Genomic DNA, 15,262 nt, shown 5'->3' on the forward strand with positions numbered 1-15,262 from the left:
GTTCATGCTCTGTCTCTCTCTGTCCCAAAAATAAATAAACGTTGAAAAAAAAAATTTTTTGATAAAATAGAAAATGTTGCCTTTCAAGATGTCCCTCTCAGCAAACATATTATTTATTCCACTTACAGTAAGAATTTCTATGCTCATTTTCCTCTTCAGTCAACTACTTTCTAGAATTTCCTTTCCTCTTCCCTATAAGTAGTGCCACATACCACTGATAAAGGACCCACATCATCAGAAAGAAGACAGCCATAGGAACATAGTGAGCATTCCCAGAGGAAAATATTCCAAACACATGAGTTTCCAATATTCAAATAAGTGGTTGCTTTCCACACAAGAAAGTAGAAACAAATAGACTGGAAAGCTTGCTTCCTTTATAGACATTCATCTATTCAATGGTTATTTAAGAAGCAACCATTATATGCAAGATATGGAGACCCTGTTGAATACAGAGATGACTAGTTACAAAGCCTGCCCTGGAGGAACTCACAATCTAGAGAGGAGGAAGTAGGACAAGTCTTGTTACCATGTAGTGGAGTACAGAACAGAGACAAAAAGCCTAAAGGAGGGCAGTGAGGAAGTGGCACCTGAACGGCTCTTGAAGATTAGGTCGCCCTTAGAGTGGTGTTTAGGGAGCTGAATGAAGGGAGCAAGCTTCCAGAAAAAAACTTGTGTGAGACAGCAGAGCAGCTAGGAGGGCATGAGTCAGGGCAGGGAACTAGGGATCCATTGCTCAGAAGTGTGCATGAAGGTGAGTAAGACAAGATAAAGTTGGAAAGACAGGTTGGAGCCAGGCCTTGCCATGCTTAGGACGCCAGTTGGAAGAATACGGGCTCCATCCTACAGGCAAGGAGAATCCCCCAGGGATTTTTGGAGCAGAAGAAAAGGAAGATGAGAGCATTAATGTATAGGATAGATTGGAATGAGGAAAAGGAAGGCCAATTACAGGGTTTGTCACCATAGGTGGGGCCTTGATGAAGTCGTAGGATAGCAGGGCTGTAGAATTACAGAGGAGGGGGAGGATGTGAAGATACTTCATAGAACTGATAGAATCTGGCACTAATAGAATGTGGAAGGTGTAGGGTAGGGAGACGTCAGAGTTCACCTCGACCATGGTGGGAACTGCTGAAATGAGGATTATAGAAGAAGGGCAGATGTATGAGGGAAAATGTGTGTGTAGAAGATGCCTGATGGCTGTGCTGGAAAAATAAAAGTCTTTTAAGAAAGAATTCAGAGATGGAGGTAGGAACAAATGTGGAAATCATCTGCACAGATGTGACAACCAAAGTCACGACTTTGGATGAGATTTTTAATTGGGAAACAGTCACAATTACTGTCTATACATCACAAAGTCAAATGGTGTTTTGCTAATTACCCACTTAGGTTGATGAATGTAGACAGCCAATATCAGATCATTACAGCCTAGCTATTCTGCAGACCGAATGGCCCACTTCTGCGATCACATCAATCAAATTAAACAAATCATTGTCAAATCTGCCCTTGGCTTTCTGCTGTGTCAATACAGCCAGTGGGCACATGTTCAAATTGAAATTGAAAACCTGATTCAAGACCCTGAAGTCCCAGCGCCAGATCTCCAGATCTCCATCACGTCAACTGTCACTCGACCATAATGCCTTACGGCAAGGCCCCCCTGTGCAGGGCGCGGGGAACTTCATGAACAGTGAACCCTTTACATGAGACTTCGGCATGACAGATAGGTTTGCCTCCATTTCAGAGAGGCAGAAACGGGATGCTCAGAGAGGTTGTAAATAACCTAGGGTCATGTGGCTAATAACAAGGGGAGGGGAGGTAAAACTAAACAAGGCCTCAGACTCCAAGCAGATGGCAGGGAGGATTTTGTCGGGTGTTTGTTTTGCTAAACTGTCTGCCTGACCTTTTTAAGAAAATTAGTATTATGTTCTAATTTGCACGGCTGAATGGAGCAGGAGTTTATCTGTGCCCATTGTCCACTTTTCTCCCTCGTAGCTGCTTCTTCTGCCTTCTTTGTATTACCTCACTGAAACTGATTGGGTGAGTAAACGGTACATTCACACACACATACACACACCACCTTCCTCATTAATCTCCACCTAGTAGGCCAATTTAGGAGAGCTACATCTCAGGGGACACTTATGGTCCAAAGCGTAGGCTCTATTTCTGAGTGTACTTCTCCGGGTTCTCCGGCAACCACACTGCACAAGCTAAATCTGTAATTTGATGTAACTTTCACCGATTTCAGAACACAGCTTCTAAGCCAAGCATCACAACGAATTCCAAATTTCAAAATGAAGGCCACTACTTTGTATAAGAAAAGCTCAGCGCAAATGAAAATCAAGGTGTATTTTCCAAGTAGGAGGAAGAGAAGAGCAAGAGAGAAGTAAAAACCACTTTCTGCCTTGCTCTATGCTTACAAAGCTTTACAGTATTTCTCTGTACTCTGCTGGATAGTAACATGGAAGGTTCATGATACCATACTTAGAAAAACATTTTAAAACCCAATCAGATACAAACATCCTAATGTACCTTAACTTCAGTATGTGCTGCCCTTCTACTAAGAGTCAAAAAGGAGAACCATTAGCCATTTCTTTTAGTCTGTTTGGTTTTGGTTTTGGTTTTGGTTTTGGTTTGTTTTTTATTTTATATTTGAGAGAGAGACAGACAGACAGACGGAGTGCGAGCAGGGGAGGGGCAGAGAGACGGAGACGAAATCCAAAGCAGGCTCCTGGCTCTGAGCTGTCAGCACAGAGCTTGATTGCGAGGATTAAACTCACAAGTAGTGAGATCATGACCTAAGCCGAAGTCGGTCGCTTAACCAACTGGGCCCCCAGGCGCCCGTCTTTTTTAAGTTCATTGATTTATTTTGAGAGAGAGAGAGTGCGCAGGGGAGGGGCAGAGAGAGAATCCCAAGGAGGCTCCACACTGTCAGCATGAAGTCAGATGTAGGCTCAAACTCCTGAACCGTGAGATCATGACCTGATTCGAAATCAAGAGTCGGACACTTAAGTGACAGAGCCACCGAGTCTCCCCAGCCATTTCTTAATTGTAAGAAGGAGGCTTAGTGAGACAGGTACTTAGCCACAAATGCTTCCGGGAAATGGACTGAGGAAAAAGCCTTCCTCCCTTTAACCATCTGTCTCCCCTTATTGTCACTGGGATTGAAGAATCTCCCGAGGGAAAAAGACAAAACTTGAACCATCATACTATTGGAATCCAGATATAAACCACCATGTCTGATGGCCCAACTGAACGTCCGATTACAAAGAGAAGCCAAGGTGTATCAGAGGGAACATATCAGCTACGGCACATAGTCGACATGCTACAATCCAAATTGTTTTCTATTTCCATGCAGAAACTTCAGAGTTGGTGACAAGATTGGGTGAGACATCTCTTAGACTCTTCATTTATATAAAGGGCATAAAAACAGCTGGGCTCGGCAGACTTGGGGAAAGAGGTTTCCTTTGAAGAGCACAGGGTGATGCAGCCTTTGTGTTCTGCCATTTTAGAAGGGTGGGGAATATGTGTTGCTCATCTGCAGCCTGCTGACAGGATTTTAACAGGACTACAGTTGGAGAACACATGAGCGGCTATCTGTCTCTCACTTCAAACGTAAAACAAGCTGACAAAGAAGTCAAAAAATAAGTGGCTGCACGAGGCAGCCTACACTCTCAGAGTTTGTCAAGGGGAAAAGGGGCAAACGTTTCCCACGGGCAGAAGTGGGTTGTATCAAGAGTGAATTTGACAGGACAGCTTTGGTCCTGTCCCAGAAGAGTTCCCAAAGGGGGACACAGGCCCTAGTGGAGAGAAGCTAAAGACATTGCCAGATATCTGGAGGATACAGAAGGAGTGACCAATTGGCCATAATGGAAATGCCTTTACTTGGGTCAATGGAGCTTCAGATGAAAGGCCTCCAGGGACGGGACTCTCCAAAGAATCAAAGCTGTCAGGCCCACAGACCACAAACCCATGAGAGAGTTTGAGTCACGTGAGACCTTTTCTGCTCCCTACCTCTCCTTCACCTCTCCTTCTTCTGTTACTATATTCTGGCCCTAGAAGGGCAGAAACACATTCTAGCTCCTGTTCTCCACCTCTGCCCAGTCTCTGCCCACCTTCTCCCCACCAACCAGTAGTGTAACTGGGGGAGGGAGAAGATTGGACCTCAGGTGAAGGTTGGAGTGTTGATATTTTATAGGCTGGACTTTCTGAATATAGATTATGTTTGACAACCTAAAAATTTTATGCACTGTTTTGGGGGTGGGGGGGGAATAAATTGGCTCTGATTACCCCCTACGGGTTTTGCTTGTTCACCACATCAATTACACACATTTTCCTCCCGCTTAGCCATTTGTATACAGTGACTTATTCGGGATCTGCGGGGCTTCTGCAGAGGGCTAAAACCTAGAAACCAGTGGGACTCAGACACACACAGCCAAGTTTGATGGGCTGAGGTGGATAAAAGACGGCAAGAGGGGGTACTTAGGTTGCTATCCAGATATCACTTGAGGTCACCTTGTTCCTGAGAATTACATAAAATTGGCTGACACTCTGCCCATCTCGTGGTTAATGGAAACCCCGTCTCTTCCGAAATACCTCCGTGAGTCTCCAAAGGCTCCCCCTCTGATTTCTCCCTTCCCCAGTGAAGTTCTCAGTCTCTCCAGGCTGCTCTATTCGCTCTGCATTCTAGTTCTCCGATCTGGAGCAAACTCTTTCTCTTGATTTCCCAGAAACACCACGGGACACAGGCTTAACCTCAGGCCATTACCTAGCAGCACCGAGCAAGCAGTAAAACAAAACACAAACACAGAACAACCTTAATCTTGTCTTTGAACATCATCTGGCCACTGGTGATGGTCTAACAGGTTGTGGTCTCGCAGGGCACTCTGGGTTAATGCCTGATTTCTCCTGGTTCCTTCTTCTCCTTTCTCAGCTCTCCCACCCCCTCCCCCCACAAAACCCGTATTTATTTTTTATGCTGATTGGCTTAGCTATCTCTTTGTTTCGACGCCTCCTCCCAAATCACGCCCTGGGGGCCTCATCTTTGCTAAATAAAAGGCTATTTACTCCAGAGAGAAATGATGCTACTTCCTTACAGGCTGAAGCTGCCACAGTCACTTGTGGTTTTATACAGTAATTGCTTTATCTGTGCTGTAAGACCCAGCAACAGGGCTGGAATTTGGAGGGGTGAAGTGATTATGGTTATACACGATGGCAGATTCCAGAACTTATTGCCACCTGAGATTTGTCCTGAGGAGAAAAGCGTTCTGGGTGTTAATTGAAAATATATTAAGGGGCGCTTGGGTGACTCAGTCGGTTAAGCATCCGACTTTGCTTAGGTCGTGATCTCGTGATTCATTAGTTCAAGCCCCACCCCCCCACACCCCGCCCCGTCGGGCTCTGTGCTGACAGCCCAGAGCCTGGAGCCTGCTTAGGATTTTGTGTCTCCGTCTCTCTCTGTCCCTGCCCCGCTCACACTCTGTCTCTCTCAAAAATAAACATTTAAAAAAATAATTTTTAAGAAAATATATTAAAATGCTGGTGAAATTATTATAGATCCTTTGTCACTTTTTCTTGTTCCCCACCCACGCATCTCACTCCACCTCCTCCGCCCTCTACACACACACACACACACACACACACACAGGAAAGAGTTCTCTTCTTTTGGTGCCCGTCAGCTGTGGCAGCCATCAGGTTCCCTGACCTTGAGGCGCAGTAACGATACTCCTGATTTATCCAACTCAGGGCAGTGGGTTTCAGCTTTACCAGCACCTATGCATATTATATCATTGAGCCTGGCCACTGCAGAGTCCGGGCACTGCCCTCTGCAGCTGTAAGCACTCCATCAGCAATCACGGCATCGCACGGCCAATCCCAGCAGAGCGCAAAAAAATACAAAAGAAAGATCCTCTTGCACTCACAGAAACCACAATGAGGAGGATGTCAGGCCTTGCGGGAAGCAGTTCTGCACCATTTTGAAAATGACATTCCTTGGGGGGCTCTCTCCATCTTCACTAGCAGCAGCCGTGCCAACAAGAACGGAGTGGCAGGGCTGGGATCAGCAACTCTGGAAAGGATGGGACAGAAAGCTCCAAGTCGAGGCTCCGCAAAAAGTGCTGAGGAAGAATTGTGGACGGACGTGATCACCCCGTGGAGGCAGGGCGGGGGGTGAGGGGCACAGTCTATAAAGGTTGGGCTTCCTTGAGTCAATAAGAAGCCAGTCAAATGGGGGTCTGCTCACTGCTATTGACATTTGGGGCTTAATCTGATGTGACTGCATTTGCAATCGGTGTCTGCTAAGCCCTGAGACACCGGATTACATGCCATAAACGGCTTTTGTCTATGAGTCTATGAAATTCAGAGATACCAGGCTGTGTTATGGTAGAATTATTCTGTGACTGTGACTCATTCTCCTGGCCATGTTTCCCAGAATGCCACTAGAGAGATTTCCACACAAAATATTAGAATAGGAAATAATACCCAAACACCACCTACGAACATTATGCCAAGTGCTTTACCTACCTTATTTCTGTCTCTCTCTTTCTCTCAAAAATAAACATTAAAAAAACAAAATTAGGGGCGCCTTGGTGGCTCAGCTGGTTGAGAGTCCGACTTCAGCCAGGGTCATGATCTCACAGTTCGTGAGTTCGAGCCCCGTATCTGGCTCTGTGCTGACAGCTTGGAGCCTGGAGCCTGCTTCAGATTCTGTCTCGTTCTCTCGCTGTTCCTTCTCTGCTCATGATCTCTCTCTCTCTCTCAAGAATAAATAAACATTTAAAAATTAAAAAAAAAATTTAAATTCCTACCATGGCCTGGAGAGGTGTTATTATCCTTCATTTTAGAGATTCAAAAAGAGCCTCAGCGATTTTAAATAAATGAAGGTCAGACAAGTGATGAACTTTGAAACTCCTTAGTCAAACACACGGAAATAAACACAAAACTAGGGCAAGCGGAAGATTCTGGAACATACTTCTTTATGTTTAGTCCAGGCTCCCTCGAAGCAAAGTAGGAGACAAGGACTCATGTGCAAAGGTTCTGGCAAGAAAGGTCTCTAAGAGAACACTGATAGGGGGTGAGGGAAGCCGGACTGGCTAGCAGCAAGTCAGGCAAAGGTGCGATCTCAGGTAAAGACCCAGAGACAGCTGACTTCACCTGATGCCACCAGGGAGCTCCAGGGTGTAAGCTACACCTCACAGTCATCCAGGCCGACCAGAGGCACTCCCATACCTGTTGGTCAGGGCCATCCCCTGAGGAGAAAAAAGAAAAAAAAAAAAGAAAGCCACAAGCCTGGCCACTGAAAGCAAATCACACCAAACCCACCAGCATGCACAAACAGTAAAAAGGAATCTGAGGAATCTGGCCAGAGCCCAGACATTGTCTGGTAATGCATTCAGCAGCACAGCTGGCTCTCAACCACCCGCACATCCTTGAAAGTCATCCACGGTGAGAATGTTTCCATCATTTGGGCTTCAGACAGACGGTGAGTACCCATAAGGAGTAAAAAGACTTAGGTCAGCCTTTTTGTTTATTGAAACTGGTCCGTGATTTGGGAGCCCAGCATTCTCAGGTTCCATAAGGGTAATGAGTGTGTGGTCAAGGAGGCGGGTTGATATGGCCAAAGGATCCGTGGCCTTGCCCAAAGATGAGGTATGCTTCTCCACACATGTCCCACTGCCCGGCTCGGTGACCCTGGGCAAATCACTTCACTATGTGAATCTCAGTTCCCCCAGAGGGAAAGGGAAAGAAAATATGCACCCCAGAATTTGCCGGAATAACCAAATGAGATGATAACCTATAAAAGTGTTTTGTAAATGGTCATGATATTAATATTAGTTATTAGTAGCAGTGGGTTGTAGTTGGGTTAAACAGAAACATATTTCCATTCAAATGGGCTGCACATAGGCAGATATGACCATGATTAGGTATAAATTCCAGAGTAATGGAGTTTTATCTCATTCCCAAAGCAGCCTGGCTCTGCCTACTCCCTAATGTCTCTATCTAAGCCATCATCCAGCTGGAGATTAGATGGATTTGGAAAGAGAGCTGCCGTGAGCTTCAGGAAGTCCCCCAGCTCCAACCACACAAACCAGTCAGTCTCTCAGGTTTGGACCTCACTGCCTGCTCATCCCCAGAGGGGTGCACACCTCTCATACCTTCACACATACCATGGCTCTGGCTCTCCCTGCTTTCATGTTTCAAGGCAAGTTGAACTCTAGAGCACTCCCAAAGAGAATATGACATGATCAACACACTGACAGGAAGGTGCAAGGGACATAATGGAATCAACATTCCCCCATTGGGCACAGCCTTCACCCAAAGGAACAGCTCTCAAATGTCGATAAAGAGCTGCTTTCAGGGTGTGCAATAGATATTTCAGCACCCAGGGCAAGAGTCTGAAAAATCACACCAGACACATGATTTGGTCACATAAAGCTAACGTTGTTTATAAGAAGAATGTTTCCCCTGAGAATGATTTCCAAGTGCAGGGCACAAGGGACCTCAATTATTATAGAACGTTTCCTTCTCAACTATCTTTATGTGCAACTGAATAAGAATAGACTTTGGGATGAGAACAATGTAACTGTTACAACTGACTTTAGCATTTACCAGCCATGTGACTTTCAGCATTATCTGAGCCTCAGCTTTCCCATCTGTGAACTGCGATTCAGAGTACCCTCCTCAGGAAGTCACTTTAAGAAATAAGGGCATGGGGCACCTGGGTGGCTCAGTTGGTTAAATGTCTGACTTCGGCTCAGGTCATGATCTTACGGCTCGTGAGTCCTAGACCCGCGTCGGGCTCTGTGCTGACAGCTCAGAGCCTGGCGCCTGCTTCGGAAATTTACGTCTCCATCTCTCTCTGCCCCTCCTCCTCTCTCACTCTGTCCCTCTGTCTCTGTGTCAAAAATAAACATTAAAAAAAATTTTTTTTGGGGGCGCCTGGGTGGCGCAGTCGGTTGGGCGTCCGACTTCAGCCAGGTCACGATCTCGCGGTCCGTGAGTTCGAGCCCCGAGTCAGGCTCTGGGCTGATGGCTCAGAGCCTGGAGCCTGTTTCCGATTCTGTGTCTCCCTCTCTCTCTGCCCCTCCCCCGTTCATGCTCTGTCTCTCTCTGTCCCAAAAATAAATAAACGTTGAAAAAAAAAAAATTAAATAAAAAAAAAATTTTTTTTTGAAGAAATAAAGTGCAGGCGAGCTGCTTAGCATAGTTCCTGTAACAGTAGCATACATTCAAAAATGTTACCAACAAAATCCACAGTAATACATAAAGGGCCTAGACCGGTGGTTATGACAAAATAAAACATTTATTAGAATTATTGTTACTGTAATTATCATGCTCCTCAGAGAGCACGTCAGTGGTTTGCACTTGGTGGGCATGTGCTAAATGCCGGTCAAAGAAATGACTACACAAATGACTGCAGTCAGCAAACTTAACTCACAGAGGAAAGAGAACCCTTTTGAATTCAATGCGTGAAGAATCTCTTACCTCCTAACTATCTTAGAAAGAGCCCTGTCCCCCAGCCCAGGTTTCATGTGCTATGCTGTCACCACGGCAGCTCTTCCCTTGTGGGCCCAGGAGGAGAGCAGTGGGCAGCACAGGCAGCCTTCCCAGATGACGGCATGGACGTGAGGCCATCAGGTCAGCAGGCCTGTGAGTCATCAACCCTTTCTGTCTGGAATTGGGGCAAATGCTGTGACTATGGGGCTGTGCTAATTTACTTGGCCCCGAAGCCAGACCTGCAACACCACAGGTGTTTGTGTTTGTTCCTGCGGTAGCATCTACTTTGACTTTGCACGGAATATGGAGACATTAGTCATCCCAGCACTTGACGTCAAAGAAGAAAAGGGCAGAAACACAAAACAGCACCAGCAGAGCAACAGATATCCTCACTCTGTCTTTACAGCTATCCCCGCCACTGGCAGAAAACCCTTCCCTCATAGACTGTGAAGGGCAAGAACAAGGTGGATTCACCTACTCTGCAGCCTATCCCAGAGGAGGTGCTGTCTCCTTGAGCCAGGACCGAGAAAAGCCAGCGGGAAAAATACAGAACGGGAACACCTTGGGAAGAGGTGGCTTACCGTTCCATTAACAGGGTGAGTTGGCTGCATCGTCTTAGCCACACGAGAAGGAACCAGCTTGCCTGAAGTCCGATTTCAAACAGGTATCTCCGGAGCATGGCTGAGGAATCCTGGGAAATGACAGCCTCCTGAGTGAGGAAGAGAAGGGAGACAATATTCACTGAATAGCTGCATGACAGTGACAGTGGTCATTTAGTTAGGACATAGGCAGGGACTCCATGCAAAAATTATCTCCTTTAGTTGCGTGATAACCCTCTCACAGACAATGTGTTAGTTTTTTTCTAGGGCTGCCATAACAAAACAGCACAGCCTGGGCAGCCTCAACAACACAATATATCTGCTCTCAGGTTTGAAGGCTCCAAATCCAACATCAGAGGGCCAGGGGGCTGGCTTCCTCTGAGGGCCATAACGGAAAGGGCTTTTCTAGGCCGTTCTCCTTGACTTGCAAGTGTTCACTCTTTGGGTGCCTCTTCACACAGTCCTCCCCTGTGCATCCCTAAAAGTCACTTTTGTGGGTCCAATTTCCTATTTTTTTAAGGACATCAGTCAGACTGGATGAGGGGCCCACCCTGATAGTCTCATCCTAACTTAAACACCTCGTTAGAGGCCCTGTCTCCAAACACAGTCACATTCTGAGACACTGGAGGTGAGTACCTCAATGTATGAATTTGCAGGGGCTGGGGGAGGTGGGATACACAATTCAGCCCCTAACAAGTACTGTGATTCCTATCTTACTGGTGAGGATTTTTTTTATTTAAAAAAAAAATTTTTTTTTAACGTTTATTTATTTTTGAGACAGAGAGAGACAGAGCATGAACGGGGGAGGGTCAGAGAGAGGGAGACACAGAATCCGAAACAGGTTCCAGGCTCTGAGCCGGCAGCACAGAGCCCGACGTGGGGCTCGAACTCACGGACCACGAGATCATGACCTAAGCCGAAGTCGGCCGCTTAACCGACTGAACCACCAGGCGCCCCTTACTGGTGAGGATTTTAAAGTCTGTTGTGTAACATAGCCAGTAAATGGAGGAGGCAGGATTTGAATTGGGGTGTGTGTGACATCAAAGTCTGTAATCTTCACCCTATGACACTGCCTCTGAAAGCTGAGGAGTAGCGCCCAGATGAAGCTAAGAGTGACATCAGCTTCAGTATTTACAGGCTACGGATACGTCTAGAAGGTATGACAGGCGACGTACCGAGAAGCTCGCTTTGAAAGGCGTAATACGTACAAATCCTGCGGTTGTGGATTAATTTACATTTTGTTCCTTTGTTACTATAGAACATTTCTCCAAGCAACAGAAAAATCTGTAATCCACCCCTGCACAGGCACATACCTGCCCTGGCTAATTAGGTAAGACACTGTTCCAAGCTATGCTCCTAATTAACAGGGTGCACTGCTTATGCCAAAACACAGGCCCAGTGTCTCCTGCACTTTGTAACCCATCTGGTCTCCACGCCCACGCTGCCAGTGTCCGCTGTGGCTGCTGTCCGAACGTCACCCTCTTCCCGCGTAGGGTGGGAGGATGGGTTCATGGAGGGTAAGGAGTCAACAGCACTCAGCCAATCTTCTGGACTCTGTTGGCATGCAGAGCCAGTTTCCTCTAGTGACTAATTACACTTGCTTTTTGCAGGAGGATTAATTCCCTTTTCTGGAGAGTTTTTCCAATTTCTGCTATTAAAAAGCAAATCTCAACAATTCCCCTAGCTCAGAAGGAATGGAGTCCAGTTCAGGGTGGGTCATCACTATCGCCAAAATCCACGGCTTGAAAGAGAGGATGGTTGCACGTAACAGGAAAGGTGTGTGTGTGTGTGTGTGTGTGTGTGTGTGTGTGTGTGTGTGTGTGCGTGTGTGTAGATGCATGTAATATGCACAAATACGAACATGAACCTAAAGTTTGTAATATTACTATTTTTCTCCCTAAGGTGACTATATGTCCCTTTTTTCATGGTTGCCACCTATTTCAAAAAACCTACTAAAATAACTGTACAAGCAAATCAGATACTGCACGTTTTAGATAATAACACATTCAAAAGAAAGGAGCAGATAAGTGGAGACATATTCACAATTAGACATAACTCTCTTCAAACAAAGAACGACCCCCCAGTTAATTAATGTTTGTCAAGCACTTTAGAATCATAGAATTCAACAACCTAGACATTCCTACCTAAAGGTAGGGACACAAAAGGAGGGGAAAGCAGTGTAGACTGGCTCTGGGTCTGTCTTGCTCAGTTATTCATCAGATTTACCAGAGATGGGGGCTAAAAACCACACACACACAAAGTAGCTGGAACTAAATTTCCTTAAAAGCTATTGCTCTGTCTCTGCCTCTCATTTTTCTTTATGAGTGAATGGGGAATAATTCTCCTGCAAATCATTTCACAGGAGCAAGAACATCAATTCTTAATTATTAATATCACAATTTGTTATTTATTAAGCATCAACAGTGCATTAGATGTTGTACAAAACACAGATAGCTCAGGGTCTTAAATCAAGCTGATTCACTCAGAAATGTGGGTTTTTACCCTTCTTTTTTTTTTTGGTTGGGATTTGGGCACTGAGCTGGATAATGAGATGCCGCCTGCCTTGGAGGAAAGTGTCTCTCTAGCACTTAGGTTTTATCTCTCACCAAATAAGAGCACAGCATTTGCCTGAGAATCAAAGATTCCAAACTAGGGAATGGACCTTAAAGGACATCACATCCAGCGGCCTCTGAGCTTGCTGACCATGGGTCCACCTTAGTTTAAACATGCACCCTGTTATTTTTACAGATTCACTTATATGTTATATACATACACTATTACATCAATACATTATGATCATTACAGAAACCTACAAAATAAGAAAAAGTTTAAAAGATAAGATGTAGATAAAATGTTTGAAAATAACTTTTTTATTGTTTTTATTAATAGGAATAAAGAATTCTGCTCTCACTAAACAGATGCCACAGCTGATAACAGTTCTTTACTGAATAATACAATTGAATAGGAGTCATTATTTTTTCTTTGTTTCATACTTTGTGATGCAGGGATTTGGTGTGGTGTAACTTTTCTGACTGCCGCTGCTTGGAAAGATGCTTCTCAAAAATACATCCATCCAAATGGGGCACGTGGTGGGGGGGATGATGCATTGCTGGTCGTGCTTAGTAAATCACGGAAACTTTTTCTTTTTAAAGTAATCTCTACACCCAACGTGGGGCTCGAACTCACAACCCCAAGATCAAGAGTGGCATACTCTACTGACTGAGCCAGCCAGGAGCTCCCCTCATGAAACTTATTTTTTAAATCATCCACCAATTATGTGAAAGCGTTTGTAGAAATCTGCTAGTCAATTTCAGTTTTTTTCCTGCTCTGTCATTTGTTCTTGTCAACAAATTGGAATTTACTATATTTTTATTTATTTAATAAAGGAGTTCAAAATACACAGAATCCTTCGTTTTTAAATCAGTTTTGAAATTCTATTCCTATGTTTCCTAAGTTTGAGATGTTATGCCTTTTTAAAGTTTATAAACTTCTACAGCTTTGGCAACAAAAATAACATTAATGATGCAAACGTTTCCAGCCATTATTTTTAGAATGCATTCTCCATAGCATAAGTTCCTTTGAAAAAGTAACTGATTTCATATTTTCAGAGGAGTCAGTTATATTAGTTGACTGATTAAAAGCTTTCACTTAAACCCCACTCTTTCACTGACTAACTGAGTGATCTTAAGGAAGTCACTTCACCTTTCTGTGCCTCAGTTTCCTCATCTGTCAAGTATAGTTAGTTCCTACCATCAAAGACTGCATGAAGAGTCATTAACTTAACCCATATAAAACAGAACAATGCCTGGTTCATACTAAACTTTATATAAGTGAAACATACTAAGTGCATTTAGTTTTTTTTAATAGGCTCCACGCCCAACGTGGGTCTCGAACCCATGACCCTGAGATCAAGAGTCACATGCTCTACTGACTGAGTCAGACAGGCACCCCGAGTATGTTTAGTTTCTCACAAATTTCTGCCAAGAGCCCTACTACCAACAGCTACTTGTCATCACAGGAGGTCAGTATAATTGGACACATGTCTTTTTGTAAAAGAAAAATGTACAACTTTGACTATGCTTTAATTATTTTGACCTAAGAATGCCCACAAACTTCTCTGTGACACAAAAAAGTTGTCATCGTTATTCCCCATTTCATTCAAAATATTATAAAGCTTCTGCTATTTGCAATTCTATTATTTAAGATAACACAGTCCATACATTTCTCTAACTGGGCACAATCAACTACAATGTATGGAAACATGCCAGTGTGGATGAAGGAAGGAAGGCATGGCCGCGAGCTTCAGTGTTGAAGGGCTCCTGCTCACCGCAGTATCAGATGGGACACCTCAGATGCGACAGAGATTGTGTGCTTCCCTAGACACTAAATATTAGTAGGCTTTCTTCTTCTGCTCCTGCTTTTTTTTTCCCCTTTTAGATAAAATGTAAATGTGAAGGAAATGTCCTCCTTCTTCTGCCCTCCACTGTGGAGTCCAGGGATCCGGTCCAGTGGTTTCCCGACAGAGATTCTCCAGATTGCACCCAGAGCTGCTGAATCAGAGTCTCCGGTTAGGCCTGCTTCTCCTCCAGCTCCCAGCCTGCATTAGTCTGACAACCAGATGACTATCTGATCTCCCCACAAGGGAGGCTCCCTTACCAGAGCCCTGATAGATGGTCATCTTCTTGAACCTTTCTAATGACAAAGAGCTTATTCCTCCCAGGGCAGCCCACCTCAGTTTTAGAGCTCTGTGATGGTCAGAAAATGTCTTCTCCTACGTCCCTGTCATTCTACCTTGTGTGATTATTTTGCTCTCTGGTGTCACACAGAAAATGATACACAGCGTCTCCTGTCCCATTCCCCCCACCCCTCCCCTGCTCCTCCATAGACCCTTCAATCGATCCCCATTTGACTTGTTCTCTGAGATATCCTGCCATCCCACTTCCCCTCCCTGGCTGCTCTCCTACTTGGAAATGTTGCTTAATATCCCCTATGCCATCAGACCAGGTCAGGATGCTGTGGGTGGGTGACCTCCTCAGATTGCTGCTGCAGTGGCATCATTAAGGCCAAAGGGATTCATCATTGCCAGCTCAGGCTCACATGCTCTCACCATTTGGGTGCTTCATGTAGATGCACTACAGACATTCCTTGATAATAAAAACACCTTTCATAATTGAGTG

The 15,262-nt window shown here is 44.9% G+C and overlaps 1 long non-coding RNA gene across 4 annotated transcripts in view; it reads right to left on the reverse strand.

Annotated features, from left to right (window-relative positions):
- LOC147584492 (uncharacterized) overlaps positions 1–15,262 on the reverse strand; it is a 167,973-nt gene that overhangs the window by 101,753 nt on the left and 50,958 nt on the right. For 3 of the 4 annotated variants that reach the window (XR_015250481.1, XR_015250482.1, XR_015250480.1), the window contains exons 3-4: positions 10,068–10,195; positions 5,913–6,058 (exon numbers count right to left, since the gene is read on the reverse strand). This is a non-coding gene — a long non-coding RNA (uncharacterized LOC147584492). The remainder of the gene's footprint in view (positions 1–5,912; positions 6,059–10,067; positions 10,196–15,262) is intronic. The other variant, XR_015250483.1, reaches the window with a different exon arrangement.

This window comes from Puma concolor, chromosome A1 (genome assembly GCF_028749965.1).
Source record: "Puma concolor isolate L17-30 chromosome A1, mPumCon1.1.hap2, whole genome shotgun sequence".
In the NCBI taxonomy this organism is placed as follows: Eukaryota; Metazoa; Chordata; class Mammalia; order Carnivora; family Felidae; genus Puma; species Puma concolor.